At 34.8% G+C, this 19933-nt stretch overlaps 1 long non-coding RNA gene across 1 annotated transcript in view; it reads left to right on the forward strand.

The window, feature by feature from the left end:
- The window catches only part of LOC117174555, a 60988-nt gene extending 41342 nt beyond the window's left edge, over positions 1-19646 (forward strand). The window contains exon 2 of the long non-coding RNA XR_004467317.1: positions 19269-19646. This is a non-coding gene — a long non-coding RNA (uncharacterized LOC117174555). The remainder of the gene's footprint in view (positions 1-19268) is intronic.
- Positions 19647-19933: the final 287 nt, after the last annotated feature.

Genomic DNA, 19933 nt, shown 5'->3' on the forward strand with positions numbered 1-19933 from the left:
TTTAGTTCCTTATCTCTATTTCCTGTGATAGCGCAATTTAGGACTTATTAGCATTCTTTCATTCTCTTCTGTTTCCCAATAAATCCCCTCCCTTACCTTGATTCCCAATCTTAATCTTGCTATTCTGGTCCGCCTTCTCTCTCCCCATCCCTTCTCTAAATACTTTGGTACTCCTTCCTTTTTTATCATCTTATACCATATATTATTTTTTGATTTCTTAATCATCCCCCATATTTCTATTAATTGTTTTTCCCTCTCCGTTTTGTCCAATTCTTCATAGTTTACTTCGGTCCCTTTTCTATTTCTGTAATATTAAAGAACTCCCTCCTTTCTTCTTCCCATCTCGTTATTTCTATCATCCTCCTTCTCCTCTCTTCCACCTCCATCAACCACTTTCTCGCTATTTTCCATCCCTTTCCCTCGTTCAGAATCGTCTCAAATTTCCATTGCCTCTTTCCCGCTCTGATACTTAACTGATCTCTTTGCGCTTCTTCTCTCACCATATATCCTGCCGTTCTCCAGTCTGCCCCTAGTGTCCACCTTATATACCTTTCTTGTAAACTCTTAATATTCATCACCTTTTTATTCATATTGATATTGTTTTTTGTCCCTCTAATGTCACTATTAAGGGAAAGTGATCCGAATTAATATATTCACTTACCTCTAGTTTTTTAAGTCTCTTACCTCATCATTCTCCTTTCTCATCTCCCCCTATATTTCCGTTTAAGATATATCATCCCAACTACAAACTATTCAACTACTTTTTCCCTTCCCATTTAGTACCTTATCTTTGGATTTTCTTCCTCTTTTTTCTCCCCATTCCCTTCCTCTTCTGTCTCCTGTTCTCGCATTTAAATCCCCACCTATTATCAGCCTAATCTCTTTATTTCCTTAAATCATTTCTTTTATCTTCGCTGCTTTCTCCTGCATATCACCGTTCATATAAACCCCCACTACCTTCCACTTCTATCCTTCCATCTATACCTCTTCTACTATTAATCCTTCTTTTTGTTCTTTTCTCTCTCTTATCTTTCCCTGTTATACATTTATTCTTTACTCCTATCACCATTCCTCACATTGCTCTGCCCTTTTTATTGTTCCTCTTTGCATTTTGCAATTGCCATTTGTAACCTCCTCCGTAACCTTCCATTCATATCTTCCATTCTTCCCTACTTTCGCTTCTCGTCTCTTTCTCCTTCCTACTATTTCTTATTTTCCTATCTCCCGTTCCTTCCTCCCTTAGTTTCCTTGCACCTCATTTCTTACTATCTGTACCATTCTCTCCCCTATTCGCTCTTCACTTTTTACACTTCTCACTTCCTCTATCTCTACCTTCGCATCAATCCTTTTCAGTACTTCTTCCACTCCTTCCGTCAGCTCCTTCCCCTCTAATTTTATACCTTTTATCACTATGTTTCTTTTTCTTTCTTCCCTCTATTTCCTTTCTATTCTTTGTTCTATTTTTCTCAGTATTTTCTTCTTTGTATTCCCACTCTCGCCCTGAATCTCTTCCCGGTTCGAGCTTTCTAGTTTATTTATCCTATCTTGCATCTATTCTGTCATCACTTCGCGAATTTCCTTTAGTCTTTCCTCTTTCATCGAAACTTCAATTTCATCTCCGCTTCCTTTAGCCCCCTTACTATTATCATTTTTCTCTACCAAATACTGCTTTCTCGGCGGCGGTCTAAACATTTTTTGATATTTCAAGTTCGTACCGATAACTTCATTTTCTTCACTGCTTCCCCTCCCCCCTCTCTTCCTTTTGATAAAAGTCTTAATCGATCCCACGCTTTTTGCTCTTAATCTCTCCTTTTCTATAGTTTTCTTATACTTCCTCATTGCCCTCCTTTCTTTAATCTCTTATTTCGACGTACTAAACACTTCCTGCTCTAAATATATTTTTTCCGCGATGCTACTCGCTCCGCTAGCCATGAATCTAGTTCAAATGCTCCCGCCTTCTATTCTTCCCTGTCTCTATCCATCGTGGTCTGGTACCTGTCTCGCCTTTTTCCGTCGCTACCCAACCCTGCTACTACCAACACGATCAACCCAGTCCTCCTACCCTGTCACAAATCTCCAAACAACCTAACCTAACTTTCACATAAATCTGTCTCAATCTTCAAAAATATCCACCTTTCCCTTTCAATCTCACAATCCCTCAATTAATCTTACACATCCACACCCTTCTACACACTTTCACAATCCACTCACCTCAAATTTCACCACAATATCAGAAAAACTCAGCATCAACAATTCCCGCTATCTTATACTTTCATGTCGGAAACGGAAGTCTAGTTTTTTCTTAGGTAAATCTATTTTCTCATAAAAAATTCGTCTTTTTGAGTTGAAAATTGTACAATTTAGTAGAAATATTAATTAATTGGTCATTTTTAGTTTATCTTTTCAACTATGTGGTTGAAAACTAATCTAATTTCTGCAAAACTCGTCTATTTTGATAGAAAATCAATATTTTTTGTTACAAAATTCAACTTCTTGGTCGAAAATGAATATGTTTTAGTTGAAGATTGAACTCTTCTTTTTTAAAATTATTCTTTTTGATGCAGTTCACCTGTACCTGTGCGTGCTTCAGAATTTCAGAATAAAAGTTCTTGTAATTTATACACAGCCCGTTGTTCGACATTCATAAAACAAAACAAGCATTTTTTAAATAAAATTCACCTGAATTAAAAAAATTTCATTTTCGCTCATTTAAACAAAATTATAACATAAACACAAGTTCTATTTTATTACACGACTTCATTGCGACACCCTCGAATAATTTTTCATTAAAAAAAATCCATAGATATTTTTATTTGTAATAAAGCAGCCGGTCGGAAAGGCAATAACAACATAACCTACAAACTGTCAAAATTGCGTGAACGTTTTTACCTCATTTAACAAAATTTGAACTTTTTTTTGCAATTGCAATAACACTATGAGATTTGATTCGCCTTGTCTCTTTTAAAACGCGATTACACTATTTTATGAAAAGAAAATCAAAACATACCAAAATCCGACAATCTCTATGCAGGCCACATACGTCGGACTCGGCCCGTCCCATCTGTTCACTTTCAAAAAGATTGACAGGTGGCTCAACGAGTTGCGTCTCTGCAGGTGAGAATGCATATATGCGTAAGATGGCGAAAGGTTAGACGTTGGTACTCGAAATGGCCTGCAGAGTCGCTAATATGCTCGCAGTTTTTCCTAGTAATGGACTTACTCTCAGTTTGTTTCGGGCTAAAAATTATTCCAAACTGATGCAATACTTTTTCTTAAACTTTATCAGTGTGTTTGTGTAAGGAGAAGTTCTTCAATTTTAAGAGATGGCTTTGGAAAATCGATTTTGGCGGCGTCGAGAAGCCTAATATAAGCCCTTAATTTCGCTGTACTCAATTCTACGATTTGTGCATATTTATTTCTGAGTAGTTTTTTTGTGATAGGGGTTGTTTTTGAAAAATAGCGCCGGGGGTCATGCAGGATTCTTAAATGAGCGCGTAATTCCTGTGAAATAAAAAACTGTTATCACCAATATTTCTGCCATGGTACTGCTAGCTTCACGTAAAGTTGCCAGTACCATGTATTTTTTTCGAATTGCATTACCAAAAATTCGGCTTTTGGGTAATAAAAGAGCCCGGAATAAGCTTTTTATTCTGGTATTAGGCATACAATGTTTGAGCTTGAAATAAACCCTTAATTCTGATATACTCACTTTTATGATTAGTGCATATTTAGTGCACTTTATTTGTACTTTTTAACAAGGGATAGTTTTTTTATGTTAAGGGATGGTCCTGCAAAATTGATTTTTGGAGCGTTCGAGGGCCTGAAATGAGCCTTCAATTCTGATGTACGTACTTTTATGATTAGGGCATATTTCTTCTTTAGTACATTAAAAAAAATGCAAAGCACAAAATTTAGCTTTTGAATTTTAAATAAGCCCTAAATTAGTTCTTAATTCCGGCATAGGGCATACAATGTTTGGGCACGATCCGAGACAATCAAACACTTCTGATATACTATATACTTCACCTTTAGTTTAATGTAGCATTCATTTACCGGTTAGTTTTCGAGTGTTAAGTTCGTTTTTGGAAAAGGGTATGATGTATTCAGATGGCTCGAAAATCTTAGAAACTGATCAATAACTTTTTCTCGCACTTGATCAGCACTCTTGCGTAAGGGATAGTGTTCTAATGTTAAGGTATGGTTTTGGAATATTCTTTATGAAGACGCTGGAGAGCCTGAAATAAGCCTTCAATTATGATGTACTCGCTTTTGTCATTAGTGCAAATTTATTCTTTAGAGTAGTCTTTTTTTATTACATTCTCATCATTTATGATTGAGAAAGTATTAGAAGTGTCCGAAATTTAAAACCATTGTTTTTCAACGGATCTCCACGTTTTGAGACCCCCTGAATCCGAAAATCAAGTTTTTACGATGGTGTTTGCCTGTCTGTCCAGCTGTCCGTCCGTCTGTAAACACGATAACTCTCGAAAAAATGAACGAATCATATTCATATTTGGCACACTTTTTTTAGGTCTTAAAAAAAAAAAGGACGAGTTCGTTAACCAGCCATTTTTGATAAAAATTGAAACAGTGAGCGTATTTTGAAAATGTTTGGGACCACTTTTTTCTGAATTGGAAAATTCTATGTACGGATATTTATAGAATTCAAAAGGATAAACAATTTATCCTAATAACTTTTTCGGATGAAAAGAAAATAATCAGAGTTACAGCATTTTAAAAAATTTTAAAATATACCGAAAATCCTAATTTTAAGCCAAAAAATACACGATGTCAAAAAAAGTCAAGAGAAGAGAAACATTACTTTTTGAAAGCCCTATAAGATTATCATAACAAATTTTTGGATTTTATTGGAAAATCGAAAATTTCAATTTTAATTGCAAAAAAAATAATGAAAACTCAAAAATTCCATTTTGTGGTCAAACTATGTAGGATACGATAAAAGATGAATTAACAAAAATTGTTATCCCGAAAAAGATCTACAATTTCGTTAAAAATCACTTCTTGATAGGACGCGTACTTTTCGTTTCATTCGTGAAAAATAACATTGAAAATCAAAAAAATCAAAAAAATGTGTGGAAAAATGACGACAGTTACGAGAAAAAAAAGATTCAACAAAACCTGTTTACAAATGACTGTCGTAAATCGAGCACGCAGCGCAACTGTCACGATGAGAATGTGTACCTCAAAGCCTACAAAGATCTAAAAAACTTAATATTTGACCATACTTAATTAAGTAGACAATTCAGAATATGAAGACGCATAAAAATACTGCCATCTAAAATAGATCTTTTTTATACATTTTTATTCAAGCATTACAAATGCAAAGAATAAAAATAAGCCCTCAATTCCTGTAAAAGAAAAAAGTTGATATCACCAATATTTCTACCATACTACTGTTAGCTTTATATAAAATTATTCATGACAGATTTGAATGAGTTTTTGCTATTGTTTGGAAGAACAACTTTTGCCTATTTAATTTTTTAATAGCTTGTTTCGTTTGTCCAAAACTTTAACTTTTTTATTTTTAATGTTGTTTTTTACGAATAAAACAAGTCAACTACGCAATTTGTAGATCTTCTCAGGGCACGCAATTTCAAATGAACGTTTTTCTTCTCTTGGCTTTTTTTCATATCATGCGTTGTTTGGCTTAAAATGTTCGTTTTAGTTTGGTTTTTTGGATTTCGAAAATGCTATAACTTTGATAATTTTTTTTTATGGAAAAAAATCATAAAGATAAATTTTTTGAGTTTCCAAGTACTAGGAATAGCCGTAGATAGAATTTTTAAATCTTGAAAAAGTAAGACTCAAATATTTCGAAAATGCGCTTTTTGAATTTTTATTTAAAATAGGTGGTTGACGAACTCGTTCTTTCTTTTTAGGCCTTTAAAAAGTGTGTCAAATAAGAATCCAATCTGATCAATTTTTCGAAAGTTACACGATACAGACTACAGATTTAGGGGGTCTCAAAACGTGGAGATTTGATGAAAACCGACAATGTGAAATTTTACATAAAACCAATACCTTCTCATTAGGATGAGAATGGAAAAAAATCTTCAATTGATTGAGAAATGACGCAAACGCAGGTATGCTAGCGTAGGTGCGTTTTAGCATGCCTAGGCCGTTAATGACGTACCCGAAGACCCTGATCTCGTCGATAGAAGCGCTATATGACACCTTGGCACTGGAGAGATCTATACATACTTGAGCGTGCCACAAAGCCGCATTCGGGACGTAACATCTATTAAGAATGATCTTCGATGCAGATACAAACGTCTTATCTAATATATTTGACTGAAAATTGATCTAACCCCTTTCTGATAGGCTGTTCATGAACCTGTAAACGAATGATATCGATTGAACAATGGGTAAACAATTTATATTTAAAAATGGTTGCGATTATCAGTTTTTCAAGTTTATATCTGAAAATCCACATTTGAGTACAATTGAGGTTTTGTAGAAAAATTTGCAGAATGTTTTCCTCTATAAAAAAGTTTTTTTTACTTTTTTACATACAAACCATAGTTTCTATAGAAAATAGGAAGAGCGATACATTTATTGTGGTATACGCGTACTTGTATTTTCACAAATCACTGGTTTTTCATTCGTTCTTCATAAAGATATATGCGAAACCAAGAAAAACATGCGACTTGCATCAAAAACCAGTTTGCAACGTTCAGCAGATAAGAAGAAAATTTAAAATAAATTTAAAGGAAACATTTGTACTTCTCCGTTCTAAAGGTGATATTCAGCAATGACATTGGAATTAGCTGATCGGTGCAGTAAGGCTGTCACATTACCCGATACTCTCAAGTACCATGTTTTTACCCCTAATGACAAAGGACGGCTGAATCTTAAACGATTTTCATATGAAGAAAAAAGTGATATTTTTCCTAAACCTAAACGAACCTCGAATAGGAGAAGTACTTTAAAAGAAAATACAAGTAGTCAAAAAATGATACTTTTACTAAAGCAACGCGTATAACCAGAAAGAATATCATAGAGCATGCGAATAAGAGGAAAAACGGTGAGAAGAAAAGGCGAACCAATTAGAAAACGCTGTGAAGTGAGAAGCAAGGGTATTAATAAAAATTAAACATCTCGAATAGTGAGAGGCGAGAGGACTCACTCAAATTAGGAGCACGAAACATTCTAAAATCGCGCTGCCATCGTCACGTGATACGCTATGTACTAAAATATGATTTTAAAGATCGTCGACTAACGACAGGCGTTAATTAATCATTTGTCTGCAGTTGGTTCATTTGAAAAGCCAATGAATATATGTTAAAATCGATTAAATTGTGCATAAATGGAATATTTATTAGTAATAATCAATAATTATTGTAAATTGACGAACTATAATAGTAAGGGATTATTCATATTGAGAAGGATTAACATTACTTCTGAAAAAAGCAGTTTGCACTTTTTATTTGATTATAGCAAATAATTTAAACTTACCCTGACCTACCGCAAAGCATACTAAAATTGTTAATTAGTTAATTTTATGTCATTCAGAATGAACTTGAACGTGTTTTTGTAGCCAAAAAGTCAAGATTTCTTTGAAGCCTATTTGAAAAACCGATTTTGCGAAAAAAGTTAAATAAGCAATTAAACTATATAAAATGTTCAATTCTTTCTCGTTGAGAAAATACAATAAAAGAGTAAAAAAGAATTTTTCGAAAAACCTTTTAAAAATTTAAATCGCTAAAATAGAAAGAAAGTTACAGGGTTTTAAAGAAATCTATGCATGCGTTGGGGTTGCAAATTTCACCCCCACCTCCGCTGGAAGTGGATTGCTAATCGTGGTTTATAAATTTTTCGATTAAGTACTGTTGGGTAGGCCAACACATTTCGACAATTTAAAGAAAGTTTAAGTACATGAAATTTAAAGTTGTGGCGCTTGAAAAATAATGTCCCATGTGTGATATTGAAATTCGTCTATTATCTTATTAAAAAAGCTAAGAAATCGCTCTATGTATCATATTACTTTTGGTATAGTAACCGTTTTAGATTTTTGATTATACTTCGTAAAAAAATCTTTTGTATTTGGGCAATGCACATGCAAATTTTCAAAAAAGTTAGAAGATATGTTCGTATTCTTATATGGTATTTTTTGAAACAACTGCGTGCGAAGTTCCGTTTCTCGTGCCTGCGGAACGTGCACGAACTGCTCGATTCTTAAATGTTATGTCAGAATATGTATTCGCGCACTCCTAGCCTTTTGCGAATAAAATCGGCCAGATATCTACTTGGGTCAGATACTTTGAAATAGAAAAACTCAGAAGGCTGTCGCACATTGAGGCAAAATAAAAAAAACGATGATCAAAATAACCTGTAGGTCACAATTTTTCATCGATTTTCAAATTTGTTTTCAAAAAATTCCTCATTAAATTCTCAAAAAATCTGTCGAGACCAATTTTTGAATTTTTCTTCTTAATTCTCTGAACAACTTTCTCAGTGGCATCAGAACTGAGGGTTGATCTAAAAGGGCGGTGGAAGAAAAAAATTTGCTGACATCTCAAATTATTTGTTATAAACAAATGCTTGCAACAAATAGCCAGTATGATAAATTATGTTTTTGGGAAGTATATTCTATGTATCGAAACCCCCTGTTCAGAGCAACGAGGTGAAATGTGATCATAAACATGTGGTATCCGATATTATTTGTTAACTTTCTCAAGAAATAATATAAACAAATGCATGATTTGAACAGTTTTAGATTGAAACAAACCGAATTTTCTTCCGCTTGTCTTTGAATCTGATTGCCTGTCATACATACACTGTCAAAAGAGATTTGTTTAAAATTACAAAGTTTCGGAAAATTACATATTGTATCATTTTAAATATCATACACTTCACTGTGTGATTTTACAAAATTATGTGTAATTACATAATATTTGAATACGAAAGCGTGTCCCGTTTTCGTTGTTTATCGATGCCTTCATCCTCAAATTTTGGAGCAATTTGTTTCTTAATTCTAGGAAATTGACAGCTATGTTCAACTTTGTTGACCGCTTGCACACAAAAATAGATAATATTCGAGCTATTCCTATTTTACCTTTTAAATTTTCTGCAATTGGAACGGAAAAATGCGGTTATTGAAAACTTATATATCATATTTTTGTTATGGAATATTTGATCTTCAAAAAAAACCCATAGTGCCTTATGTATTTTAGGTATGTGGTAACGTTTCCGGATTGTGTTTCTTAATTCTCCATGTAATTGTACGAACTTTGAGATTCGAATGTTCAAATCCTGTCGCCCTAATAAATAATTTTTTATTCTTTCACATAACGAATTTTAATTTTCCGCGTGTAAAATTAACGGCCGAATTTGAATATCACAACAGCTTTAATTGCATAATTCATGGCTAGGTGGATTCTTATAAATTTTCGTAACCCTACTCCGATACAAGAGGACCCTTTTATTTACATCTATCAGAGACTTAAAATTCAATAGATTTTTTTGTACAGTGTGTTGATATATTTTTCTCACTTGATATCATTTATTACATATATTAACAAATATTATAAACGAATACATAATTTGAACAGTTTTAGGCAGAAACAAACAATTAACAATTAACAATTATTATAAGCAAATGCATCATTTGAACAGTTTTAGTACAAATACGACCTTCGATTTTTGGCGATATCCCCGCTTCGCACTAATTTGTTTGTTTTTAAAAACGAGAAATTCCGAATTTTGTTCTTCGACAAAAATTCTCTACTGTGAATCGATATACGACCTTCGATTTTTGGCGATATCCCCGCTTCGCACTAATTTGTTTGTTTTTAAAAAAGAGAAATTCCGAATTTTGTTTTATAGTAAAACTTTTTTCATTAACATAATTCAAAATTAATGCAAGAACGGAAATGATTCCTTGATTCGAGGCAAGTCGATTGACCTATAATATTATTACACTTTATTAAAGAGTAAGGAAGTTATCCTCATTTGTAATATTTGAAAAATGATGCATGAATCGAAAAAATTTCTGATCATAAATTTTCAACTAAAATAATTCTGACAATTTTTGTAAAAAAATGGTAAAGTTTGGAAAGACATAGGGTGCGACAGAACTTTTCCTTTCCCTTTTCCAGCTAAAAAAATTACCATTTCAAATACAAAGTTGGATTTTTCTGATTTACGATTGTATTTTAAAAACTCTTTTTATTATTTTTTAATTTTGTATTTTGTACATTACTAATTTTATTAAATTGATAAAAATAAAAGCTTTAGTTTGTCTATTATTTAAAACATCGCTAATTCTTCCTTTATGAGGAAATAAAAATACACATGCTAACGGGAAGCAAAGTGCTCATAGCTATTTAGTTTTATTTTCGTTGCACCTTGTTTAGACAATTTTCATTTGCTTAAACAATTTTTTCTTTGTGAATCGTGAAAAATTACTTTTTTCTGCAATGAATGACACAATTAACGAATGTCAATAGTAATATTTTTTGCTTAACATATTTAACAATTATTTTAGCAATTAACAATTACTCAATTGCGGCTTTTCATAGGAAAGGTGATGAAACGTCTAATTTTTTCTAATCTTTTACACTATGTTCTTATTATTCACTATATCCTTATTTTAGAATCTATACCCTATATTATTTCAATAATTCAATTCAATTGCTATAAATAGAGTATAGTCCTTTTCCTGCTTAAAACTTATTCTATGCTCTGTTTTATTTATATACTTCAGGTAAGATCAACATGAAAATTCTTTTTAAGTTACAGATTCCATTAATGAACGTGTGTCATTTTAAGAAGAAAAAAGTCTATAATTTACACAATGCGATTAAATTTAATTGTTTAAACAGATTATTATTTAATCAATATATGGCATACTTTCTAAGATGAGGACTTACTGAATAGAAGGCGACATAGTGTGTGAAATTCAAAAATCTAGACTTTTATCCACCTTCCATATGGAAAGGCGCAAGTTACTGATTATTAATTGTTTAAATGATAACATGAACTCTTAAGTGAAAAAATATGACTCTTTAAATTCCTTAATTGTGTGATTAATTGCAGAAAAGAATACATTTGCAAGATTTTCAAAGGAAAATTGTATAAAAGAATTAAAATTGTTTAGAAAGGTGCTAAATATTATTTAAAAAAAATTAATCGTAACATCCGTTAATTGCGTCATCAATTTCAGAAAATAATCAATTTGTACGATTTTAAGGAAAAAAACATTTTTTAAACGAAATAAAATTATTTAAATAATTACTAAAAATGTTAAATAAGAACTAATACTTTTGAAATTCATCAGCTTCGTATATTTTATCCTGAAAGATAATACCTTTTTGCGATTGACACCACAATATTCACATTTCAAACCAAATGACGCAAGATACAAACAAAAAAAGTCTTAAAGAGCACTTATAGCTTTTGAAAATTCCTACAAATTTTCTTTTAACCATTCTTTAATTGGATTTGTCAATTTGGTTTTATTTATTGAAAGTACTATGCAGAAAATCGAAAAGTGAAATTTCGAACCAAACGGCGGAAGGTAAGAAAATAATTTCAATGAGGAATTGCAGCTTTCAAAAACTACAAAAAATTCATTTAAACCATTTTAATATGAATTGTCATTTGAGTTTTATTCATCGAAAATGCTATGAAAAAAGTCAAAAATTTAAAATTTGATCCAGTGCACGACGCTAAATATGGGAAAAGTTTTCGCAGGAATTTGAGCGTTTAAAAATTCCTAAAATATTTCTTTTTACCTTTTTTTAACAAAATTTCTCGTTTTTAATTTTTTTAATTCATGTGAGAAAATCGAAAATTCCAATATTACGCTAAAACAGGCGATATACGTAAAATATCTAAAAGAATATTGTAGGATGTTTCGTTTTATCCGTCAAAAATAGTATGAAAATATAAACCCCATTTTTAGCATAACAATGCGTGATAGGGAAGAATATCTGAACAAAGGATTGTAGCTTTGATTTATTTGAAGGTAATTCAGAAAATAAATATGCATTTGCAAATGTCTGTCAAAAATCGATCACGTAGCGCGAGTTACACGATGAGAATGTATACCTCCAGCCCTACAGAGCTTTGAGCCACTTAATCTTTAACTATATCTAATTGCGCAAACAAGTCAGAATATAAAGACGCATATAAAAACTGGGATCTAAAAGTGACATTTTCCACAAAAACTGCGCATTAAATAAAAGTGATAGAAATTTCATTTTTTTTGTATTTTGCAGAGCTTGACCGCCAAATATCATTTTTCGTTTTTTCTCTTGCTATCAAAATCATATCGTGCGCTGTTTGGCGACCACAGTCACCTCTAGATGCTTTCTTAAAGCTACCATTATCATCAATCTTTGTTTGTTTAAGAAGTTGTAGACGTCAGCAGCTACATTCATAGTTCCTTAAAGCAACTAATCCCGACGCAACTGGACCGTGTACGTCGTCCACTTCTGTTCCTTCTATGCTAGAATGTAAGCAAGAACCAGAAATTTACGCAAGATACTTCGTACAGCACTATTCCATTGAGTGCGATCTCTATCCGTGGATGTTCTTACGCGGCAGACGGCTCAGTTGGAGATGAAGGTTTAACCTCTGGATACTTTTTTTTAGAGCTACCAACCTTTGTAAAATGTTAGGAGTAACAGCATTAACGGATCAGATAAAGTGATCCCAGAAGAACAGTCTTTTGCATTTGGCTCGCGATGGATTGAGCCTGATACTTGCAAGCAGAGATTTTGTTGAGTTGACTAAAAAATGAAGCTTTCATACCTCCAATGCAGCCGATTATAAGAACCACAAGATGGACTGTGTAGCCTTGGTACAGCCTTCTCAGCTCGAAAAGAAAAGCTAAATATTTTGCCCGTTTTTCTTCCTCCTTTGCCTCGATATTACCTTCGGATGGTGCCGTGAATTTAATCACGTAAATTATCTTGGTCTTCAGATCATGAAGGGAAATATCAGGCTTTGAAGCACTGATACGTTGAGTGGTGGAAAATGAGAAGTTTCAGTAGATCTCACACTGATCATTTTCTTCAGCGGACTGCAGTTCCCCCTGGGAGTATGACAAGACTGACATTAGATCAACACGATAGAAATGCCGAAGGTTTTAATAGAAAACTTTTAGAGCCGTATACTATATCTCTATATATCCGTATCGTGCATACTTTCTGCATCCTCTGAGGACATATCTGAGGCAGCTCTTCTCTACGTATAATGCCGTAGAATTTACCACGAAGAAGCTTGTCAGCGTGTTCTCTCAGTAGAAGCGATTCTTCTGCTTCCTGTACACGTCTTTTGAGCACCAAAGGTGTTCGTGATGCTAGCTTATGTGTATTGCCGCTGGAATCAAATGGGAGGCCAAGCCCCACTGCGGATCTATCTGCGGCACGATATAGAAATGTCGCAACATTGACGACCACATGTTGATTTACTAGTCGCTTTAGAGAATCTATGCTTTTTGAACGGAGCAGGCTTTAGATAGAACCGTTCTTCGATGAAGACACTAAGCTCAGAAAATCTTTACCCCCTTTTTCTCGAGGGAGATATATAAGAGGTACGGAGGTACGGTTAAGTTGCTTCAACTGTTCGGACTGATTAGATGAGGATGTTACAATTTAATTTAATACGATGCACGGAATTTCTTGCGATAATACTGTAGCTACAAAAATGACGAGCATGGTGTGAAGTGGCCTACTCCTGCCTGCTTTCGGATAGGCTACTTTCGTACCCCTCCGCGCCGTCGGAACATATCCCAACGTCAAACTAGTTGTAGCAACTCTCACGAGCGACCCTATGATGGTCTCTTTAGTCCTCTGTAAGAGGACTGGATATATGTCATCCACGCCAGGAGACATGTTAGGACTGAAAGACTTCAGGGCCCATCTGACCCTGAAGGAGGTAGCAATCTCATTGGTCTGCCGCCGTTTCGGGCCTATTTGAGCCACAGGCGGCTTTAATTGTCCCAGAGAATTGCTGATGCGCCTTTACTGTAATTCAAGTTAATTTGAGTAATGGTTAGGATAGAAGCAACCGTCGGAGGACCACAGACGGGATTTGCAGCTTACCTGGGAACAACGCCGTAGCCCTCGCCATCTTTTAGAGCAACTCAACCCCACTCTTTTTAAGAGCTGCACCTTCCTAAGGTATTGTGTCGACCACTCTTTTATACCTAAGCTTCAGCCGCTATGTCGGCTGTAACAAATACGATGACCCCTCTCGTCTGGGCCTTAGTACTGGTTATCGCCGTTGTACTTGCCTATGTTAGATTTCAACCCCTTTCCCTGGTTGTCTTAAGTTCAAAAATTATTTTTTAAATCGAGGAAAATTATTCAATTGTTAATTGTAACTAATTTTCAAAAAGTACTAAAGGCGAACTTTTGAAAAAATACTTTAGATCCAAAGTGTTTAATTATTTAGAGTTTTATATTTCTGTTTTCTCTTTAGGTAAAAAAAAAGTTGCAGAATTCTTACTTAATCCTAAAGCTTGCAGTCCCGGAAGTACTCTATTCATTAGGAGTAGTTCCATGGACGAAGGACAAGCTCAGACCCTTCGGTACCGGGTCACGGAAAGTTATGCACATAAACAAAAGTATGCACTCTAACTCGCCTACATGGCGACTTTGCATCTCATGTCGTCAGGAAACTCGAAGAAGTGGGCAAAGTAACATTTCTGTACAATGCATCGGAGAGAGCTACTGAAACGCTGGGACTTGATTTTAATAAAAGGGGTGAGCAAAATGCATAAAACATTATACACCTCGAGTACTTACTCCAAAAGGCGTGGATTAAGAAAGCACAGGAGAAAAATTCCGTGAACGTAAAATTTCCTCGGCACGGTTTCGCACAAGTTTATGCCAAAAGTGCCAGAGCTCTGGACGTTTATCGCACTGCAAAGCAAGCGGTCACGCCATGTTACCATATCCTTTAGAGGCCATACTTGTATCGTAGCACTCCAATAGGTTGTTCCTCAGTTAATGCGTCTACTCAAAAGTATTGAGGCTATGCCTGTCCATCACATTGTTTCTTTCCTCATTAGCTCTTCCAAAGCTTGTGTATGTCGACTCGTCTAGCTTTAGGTACTTCAGCGAGATAATTTTTATTTTGTTATTTCTATAATTTCTATAATTTTTGTTATTTCTTTTTCGATGTTTTCGCGATGTTGAGGGATTTGAAATAATACACGTGTGTAAGGGAAAAGGCCATTGCGGCATAAAAACCCCTGATCTATTATAATGGAACATAAGGAGAATAACAATGATAAATTTATGATTGCGGACTACGGTTTAGGTGGTCGGGGGGAACCGGCGATGGCGTCGCGCCCGCACGAGGTACCAAATCAACGTACCAAACCGTATCGTACCAAATCACTTGGTGATGATGATGATGATGATGAACGAACGAGTACTAGTGTACGGGACGACTACTCAACGAGTACTGTCTGTTCGCTAAACGATGATTCGGTGCAGTGCCAACGCCGGTCCCCAACGCCTACGCATGCTCGCTCCTACTCTTCGCCCACCCTTTCCTCTCTTCTTCCTGGCGACAGACAGAGCTACACTTCATCGTTTGGAATGAGCATGAAAAATTAAATTATAAACTATTTTGCGACGCAACATCTTGGGTAGTGGGTATTGTTGTCCAACCCATTGTCGGGAGCTCGGCGCGAAATATATTGGTAACAGTCGCTGCAGCTTCCTTTCATGGTCTTGATACCTTTCCGCCTTTTCCTTCTCATTGGGAACGATGTTGCAGTCGCCCGGAGTTGACAATTCGATTACAAATATAGTTCGTTTCTCGAAGACCTGGAGAACAATGTTAGGCCTCGAGTGCGCAATGGAAACTGCTGTCCGAAAATCGTAGTTCCACATCGTAAGAACAACAACGACGGTATTTAAGCACTCTTAGGACCACATTAAGTCTATAGAGATAAGTCGTCACCTGTATCGTATGTATTGTAAGTGCTCAGCGTGTGCATGACACGCTTTGGACCTATCATTTGAAAACTCTTGACGTAAAATGATGTCACGATATACTAAGATCCAAGTGATACCGTCCATGCATACGAAAATGAAACCCTCTGTACCCGAATCAAGTCTTGATGATCTGATAAAAGCAAAAGTTTACTCTTTAGACAAGGACTGACCTATATTTCTATAAAAGTTTCAGTGCATTTCCTTGTCGAGTAGCTGTTGACGAAATCTTTTACCCTCTGCTTTCTGTACTGGGGTTTTTAGAAGTAAGACTTCTAGACGAAGTAATGCACTTTCCTCACTTCCTATATTTTAATTCGAACCAAGGATGTCAGCCAATCACCTCAATCAATAATTTGCAACTATGTCAGCTGAACATATAACCATTCGGTTATGAAGACATTGGAGATTCAGAAGTCTGCGTCCGCCTTGACGAGTTGGCATGTATAATTTGGGGAACGAGAAAATTGATATGCAAGCTCTTCTGCATGTGCATCATTTTAAGCGTGGCAATATCAAGAGCCATAAACTCGTTCTTCATCCGTTGAACATCCCACACTCTCAGGGTACCTGTTTATATATTATACTCTGCCGCCACTTGTCGTATCTAAGTGTATAATGTCTTTGATTTATCATTGATTTGTGCACCCCTGAAGAGGTTTTTCTGTGACAAAAATTGGGTCTAGTATATGGCTTTTCGACAAAAGAAGAAAATATCTGCTAAAAAGCGATATCAGAAAGGTGTGAAAATTAGGGGAAGTAGAAGCATATGAGGTCAAATAATGCTGTCACATTGAAGACATAGGAGAAACCGACACTAAATACTATTATCTAGCCGCAAATAAACGCGTAGACTGCGTTATAAGACCAAGTTCTAAATAGTAACTAAATCGTATGGTAGCTCTATCAGTCATTGGCGACAACGGTTATCGTGTTCGCCGCCTGGTTTTAGCAGCAGATAGCCGACGAAAATGCATAGGATATGGTTGCCACCACTAGTAGATAGAGCTAACATATGATAGGTTATTATCTAAATTTTGGTCATGCAACGCTACAATTGTTCGCTTTATTTGTGGTTTCCGCATCGAACCTGCTTTTTAGAGGCAAAATAGGAAATGCTGTAAGAAGAAAAGAGTTCTTATTGCCGATTGTCTGATAAAGATCGAGCTGTATGTTCCGAAAGCGTTCCAACTTTTTAAGGATAGTTGTGGGGGGGGGGGGGTAACACGTGAGAGAGCGAGACAGAGCATCTTTTGGCTCTGTCGGCACAATTTTTGCTACAAGTAAATCAGTGCAGGTGCAGTGACATTCCAATCCCGAAAAAATTATTATAGAAGTAAGTGTTGTGTTCCTCATTTGACTTTTATGCGCCAGCATTATTCCGCCTCATACGTTTCTATTTCCCCTTATTTCGACCGTTTTCTACTCTCTTTTTAGCAGATTTTTTTTTTTTTTTTGTTTTGTTTTGTTAAAAAAGCAATATATTAGGCCCAAGTCATGTCCTGTTTTTGAAATTTTTGAACTATTATTAGTTTTAGACGCGGTAAGGTTTAAACTTTGTTTTTTAACAAATTTTACATTGAAATTTATTTCATCAGCTGTTAGAATTATATTACGTTATGCCCTTTTTTGCATTGCTATGAGTGAAAAAATGCCAACTTCGTAGTGCATATTTTATATTGATATTCTTAGTATGAAATGCAACAGAATAATGTTAACTACCTATGATTCTGTTCCACTTTTTACTTACAAATTTCATTATAAGTACCTCATTTATAAATATTTCGTGGACATGGCGTACTGTAATTCTGAGAAAAAATTAATTTTTTGAATCTCCTATTACGCTATGTCCAAAATAAATACTCTACATCAGCTAAAATACATTCATCATAGTATTTGCATGCATTATTTTTTACCGATAAACTTACTTCGACATATGATAACGATTTTGTAGAGTTTATTATTTTTAAACTTTGAACCTCATTTTCTCAGTTTGACAGTTGATGGACATGGCGTACTATAACTTTAGGGCGACAAGTTCTGTAAAGGAAGTATCCACGTATTACGTGAAGATTTGACGGTGGAGTCTGCCACTTAAGTGAATCTATGAATTATATCAATTCTCTCAAATGAACAAGAAATGTCTAAGGATTTTAATCAAAACTTCTCATACTATTATCAAAGATGTCCTATAATTAATGTGCGAAGTCTCTCGGGTAGCGTGATTTTTTTTAGTGCACCAGTCTTATGATTTTTTAAAATCAGTTTACATTTTTTTTGTATCATTATTTTAAAAAAATATATACCTAAACTATTTGAAAGGTCACATTTATCACATCAATCATATTTTTACCTTTGGTGCATGTTTCAAGGTACAACACTTCATTTTACCGCTCCTTTAACAAGTTTATGCGGTTTCGGACCAGCGCAACCAAAAAGGGTTTTTAAGGTAATTTTGGGCGCTGATTCAGAATCCAGTGTCCGTTTTTCGCTATCAGGCCAGGTTTATGAGATAAGTGATTCAGCTATTTGAAGCAATTTTTGAACGTAAATTGTCATTTTATTTGAATAAATACCAAAAATAAAAAATTAAGTGGAGAAAAACTGAAACATTTGTATTGAATTGGGCTCGTTTCACGCATTAGATACCAAAAATAATCGCTGAGCATTCCTTCATCCCAAAAACTTTGGTAGTTTTCCTCGTTTCTCTGTAAATCTTGGTGTTGCCACCCTCCTTGCTCGTCGCTCGTATCACCCAAGTTGTCAGGGAAGAAATCTGGCCCGTAATCGTCACTTTTTCTTTTACGGAAGAAGTTTCGAATGGCTCTTAAATTATGCCTAGACAGCTATTTCTGTAGCCGATAAACGTTTGGTAAAGTTGTAGTCGTTTATCGATTTTCTAACATGTGATCCGTCAAAAGTTCCCTCTGATTTTTGCGTAGGAAATTTTGGGGAACAGCTTGATCAGCTACTGGGATAGTAATGCTACCAACATACGAAATCTAAAAATCTTACTTGATGTCGGGAAACCTTCAACGGATTTGAATTCAGCGCACAATATTAAAAAAAAAAAAAAACATTCTTGTCTTCTCGAGTCGAAAAATTGATCGATATTTACAAACCTGTGGTTTTCGTCAAATTTCTACGTTTTGAAATTCTAAATGCGGAAAGGTGATTTTCGCTTATTGTGTCGAAACATATGTTTCTTATAACTCTCAAAATGTCCCAGACGATGTCCCAAAACTCAAATAAATATTAGAAAGAATACTAAAAATTAATTTGTTTTTACAGGTGTCTAGTTAAAAGCGTTGGATTGTTTGCTCTGGGAGTAAAAATCGCTTTGGAATGCAAAGGAATGGAATTGATGCCACCGATTACTAGTTGAATGTACAACGAATTCATTGTATATATTATTTCAGTTCGTTATTATAATCAGGTTCAGAAAAGGATTTACTGGCTTACAAATTAACTTTACCATACATCAACTTTATATAACATGTCTTAAAGATATAATCCAATGTCATTGCTACATTGTATTGTGTATGTTTATTTTGAGAGAATAGCATCTATTGTAATAAAATGATATCGTAACTATAATTATTATTCTTAAATACAGTTGTGAAATAGTGAAACAGTTTTTGAAGAGAAAAAAAAGGAAAGAAAACAGGGTATTTTGATGTTTCCTTATTTTTTTCTCCTTCTTTACTCTTTTTATATTATAAATGGAGGAATTTGAATGCGTGATTGTTCAAAGGGGGAGGGTCGGTAAGGCCGGTTTTTGGCCTAATTTATTTTTGGACCAAAAAATCTGAAAAAATCATGGAAGTATCTTATAAGTATCCCGAGTCGATTGCACGCTAAACGGACTACCCTCCACCCCCCAGCCACCCCCACTCCCCCTACAAATAAAGGAAACACCACTACCCAGCAACTGTATTTTCGAGAGATTTGACACT

Source organism: Belonocnema kinseyi, chromosome 6 (assembly GCF_010883055.1).
Source record: "Belonocnema kinseyi isolate 2016_QV_RU_SX_M_011 chromosome 6, B_treatae_v1, whole genome shotgun sequence".
NCBI lineage: Eukaryota > Metazoa > Arthropoda > Insecta > Hymenoptera > Cynipidae > Belonocnema > Belonocnema kinseyi.